The sequence below is a fragment of the Rousettus aegyptiacus genome, unplaced genomic scaffold (genome assembly GCF_014176215.1).
Source record: "Rousettus aegyptiacus isolate mRouAeg1 unplaced genomic scaffold, mRouAeg1.p scaffold_m13_p_15, whole genome shotgun sequence".
Classification (NCBI taxonomy): domain Eukaryota; kingdom Metazoa; phylum Chordata; class Mammalia; order Chiroptera; family Pteropodidae; genus Rousettus; species Rousettus aegyptiacus.
Window position 1 is genome coordinate 31367649 of NW_023416290.1, and position 4526 is coordinate 31372174.

Here is a 4526-nt window from a genome sequence, read left to right on the forward strand (position 1 = left end):
GGATCTCTTGCTTTTAAGGCTTTCACTTGATTAAGTCAAGCTCATCCAGGATAACCTCTCTTTTGGTTAAACTTAACTGATTAAGAACCCAGTCACAGTGTGACATCCCATCATAGTTACAGGTCGTGCTCACACTCAAGGGGAGAAGATTATACAGAGTCTATATGCCAGGGGGCAGGAATTCCGGGTGCGGAATCTTAAAATTCTGCCTACCACAGTGAACAATGACTATGATGGCTTCTGAGGCTGCCCTTGATGTGACCCTGCAGGAGCCCTTGATATCTGAGTAGGCATTGTTTCAGCATGAATTTGATTTTAGGAAAATAGAATGGTTTAGAGATTGTTAAAGCTAATCCTAAAATCAGCAGCATACAGCATATGTGCTTTTTTAGACACTGGATAGGGAATTTTTTTTTCCTGCTTGGACTATGTTTCTTACGCATGTCTATAGTCCAGATCTCTAAACTAGAAAGACACTTAAGTTCTCTCTGGGTGCAGAGCACCAGTGTGAGTTTCACACCAGACCTAAGTAGGCAATGCTGAATCAGCTACTCAACATTCTATCCCTTTCTGTTTTTTTAGGAACTGCATTCAGGAACAGGGGAGAGAAATGTGGAAATAGGTGGCTAATTCACAGACTAAAATCTGCCCCCCATGACCAGGCCTCAAGTTTGTCTTGAATTTGTTAATTATGTAAATTCCACCACTAGCGACACCCCAAAGGGTGGTAGATTTCACTTATGAATACATCAAAAAATGAATGGGGCCATTGTTATATAAAGAATGTTCCATCTTCTTGGGTAACATAAAGAAAATAAATAAAACAATTTCCCCGCTCCAAAGAAAGCTCAGTGAAATTATTATCAACCCAAAAGTTAAGAAAGCAGTTTAGACTGCTGAGCCTGAAACAGTGTATCTGGGAGCCCGTATTCTCAAAAACTCAAGGAGGAACTAAATTGCTGTCAAAATATATTTATGTCTTATTATCTAAATAGGAGCGGCAGAGAGACAATGAAAGACAATAAAAACAGACAGGCTGATTAAGCAGGAGGAAGAAAAATATTTTTTAGGAGAAAGTTTGGGGTTTTAGAGACAAGGTAGATGGATTTAAAGGAAGATACACTCAGCTCTATTTTTCATAAAGAGAATTTGAAGAAAAGCGATGAAATCTAACAGTCAGCTAGAATGACCCTTCCCCTCTCCGCACCTGCATTGGGATCCCAAGTTTAGGAAACCATTTGAGAGGCACGCTCTTACAACAATAGGAAGAGTCCATAATGAGAGCAATTGGAGAAATCGCATGAAGACTGTGGCAGCTCTGCCAAGTGGTTACAGAAATCGTAGATTAGAGACGGGAAGATCCATATAAAATACTCAAAAGAATTACTGGGTGAGTTTCAAGGTGCAACCATTGTTGAAGACACAGATAATACATATGTCCTGAAAGAACATGTCCAAAAAATACATGGAATTCACACAAAGAAGGCATAATGAAAATGGGACTTTAAAAATAAAAAAATGCTGAACAGAAAGAGATCAGGTGCAGGCCTCAGGTTATATGTTAGTCTAATGAAACTACATCTTCCTAGACTCTTGGGAGTGAAGATGGAAAACCTCTTTTTGAACAATGGATGCTGGAAAAATCCAGAAATCTTTGACTTCTTAGCTTTCACCAAAAGGAAACCTCAAGAGAAAATCCAGGGGGTTAAAATAGAAAAACAATCCTATGATTTCTACGTTTTAATTTGCTTCATGGGAGAGAACTAGAACTTGAGTTAGGCTTGGTGATTGGGGCTATCACTGGTATACATTTCTTAACTTGACGAGAAAGCGGGAACATTTCAACAGCCAGTCTCTGATGAAGGAACTGGTATTTATGTGTGGATTTCCCTTTCACCCCCCAACATATCCCGAGTATAGTAAACTAGTGTCACAAGGAACCTCTATATGGAACTTATCTTCCAACTGAGTTTAAGTTCATAGGTTATAAACCATGGAAAAGCATCTTGGGCAGACTGCTAAAGGTGAAATCAAAAGTTCCTCTTCCTCACAGTCTCTACTATAATCTCTATTGCATTAAATATAGGGTTGTAGAGATATAATTTGGTCAGGGATACCTGCGCTAAAGATGATCGTTTGATTATGCTCCTCTAGAAGCTGGTGATTTTCTCTAGAAGAAAATAATTGATAATCTTGGTATGTGTTAATTCTTTGGTCTTATTAAACTAAGAGACTTCGAGTTAGCTTAATTCGCTTCAAAGGCACCAAAGGAACCGCATGTCTTCACCTTGAAGGCCCTGAGAAACCTTCTGGCCCAACCTGAGTCAAATGTATCTGAGCAGCACAGCTCCAGCCATGGCACCAAAGATATCCCAGCAAATACACGAAATACACTTTGTCTTGATGCCTTCCTGCTTTCCAACTTTCTACCCCAACTTCCTGTTCCTGGCCACTTCCTACTGGCCCCTTGTACCCCACTGCCCCCTGCTCCTTTTCTTCCTTCCTCTCTCTCTCCCTCTATTACAACTGCCCTCAATCTGTGCTGTCCAATATGGTAACCACATGTGGCTATTGAATTCTCGAAATGTGGTTCCACTGAATTGAGATTTGCTATTAGGTTAAAATATACAATGGATTATGAAGACTTAGCATGAAAAAAATGTAAAATACCTCAATAATTTTATTTTGATTGCATGTTGAAATGATAACATTTTTGATATATTGGGTTAAATATAATATTTTAAAATTAATTTCACTTGTTTCTTAAAATTAATTTCACCTTTTACATGCATTGTTCATATTGTATTTCAAGCACAAATCTGGTGCCCTGGGCCCCAGGCATCACACTGCACATTCTCCTGCTCCTGGTCTGCTCAAGCACCCAACCTAACCTAACTTTCCCTCATCCAAATAAAGCACAGATTCCAGTGCTTCTAGTCGTGGAATTACTTTATAGATGAATTATCTTATTATGGTGTTAATAGTTGACTATGCTTAGTTTTGGCTCTTCATATGTACTTATTAAATACATGCTGTATGTTCAGATTATACTTGAGCCAATGAGCATACTAAGGAAGCATAAAATAACCATGCCATTCAGCACCCAATGATATAGTTGGGTATCATTCAATCGGAGTAATCTGAAACACTGACATATCTTCCCCTGAAAAAAAAAATGAATCAAATAGGAATTCTAGGCACAGTGGCAGAATAACAGAAACTATTTGTATTATGGTGATAGAGAGAGTTTCATGGAGCTTTTCACTTCATACCCCATATGCCTACATACTTCCAGCCCATTCATTTCAATCAGTTGGAGAAATTTTTCTTCTTGTCTTTGACAAGAATCACAGGCAAACCTTGGGGGAGATATTGTGGGTTTGGTTCCAGACCATCACATTAAAGCAAGTATCACAATAAAGTGAGTCATAATCCTTTTGCCTGTGAAGGTCTTGCCTTCACTTTGTGAAAACTCAACATCTGTGAAGTGTAGTAAAGCAAAGTGCAATAAAATGAGATATGCCTGTACAAAGTAATTGCATTTTCTCTGGTGTAGATAGCATCATGAAGATAGGTGAGTGACTTGAGCCAAGTTAAAAAATAAAAACAAAATGTCAAAATAACTTCTCTTTTGTCTCTTCTGTTTGAAGAAAAAGTCTAGGGGTTGTGCCTTGAGTGGTTCATCTATAACTTTCTTCATTTCTGCTTACAGAAAAATCAAAACAAAACCAATTAAACAAGAGTCCACTCAGAAAGGAAACACATTCTGAGAAAATAGTTCTTTCTCTTTCTCCTTTCATTGAGGAAGCAAATCATGTCAGTTCAATAGGCCACGGATAATTTTGTTTATAAATCATACATTTGACCACATGATTTTTAGCACAAATTAGGGATGGGACTTAGTTTCAATTCTCTTTCCTTTGAATTTGATAGTTTTAAAAGAGTTATGTTTCCCTTGAAGCGTTTAGTATTTGCAGCCCAAACATTTTCTGTTCACTACTGTCTACAGGTTTGCTTTTTGGATATAAATATCCCTGATAGATCATAGTTTAGGGCTTCAAATGTTTATATTTAGTCCAAAATGTTTATATCCTTTATTCCTCTACAGACACTATAAGTCATTTTCTTTTCCAACCCTTTTTACCTCAAAGAAAACAAGTTTATTATTTGAAAGTATATCTCATGCCATACAACTAGGTTAATATTAGGAGAAGGATGTAATCACGCAGATTAGTATCAGACACAAAATTATTTAGAGTGAAGAAAGATGAGATCTTAACCACAGTGATTAATTACAAAAAAAAAGGCAGAGATCAAGCTCCATTGTGGTTATCTTATCTATTGGGATCTACACACTGTGTCTGGGGTCCCTCATCCAGGAGCAGAAAGGACTTTACTCTACTATCAGCTGCTGTAGTTAAGTTTGAGTACCAGGTTCTGATTATAATTAACCATTAATTTAGTTTCCATGTCATGACAGGCATTCCCAGACCTGAACAGAGCCCCACTTTCTCATGTCTCTGTGT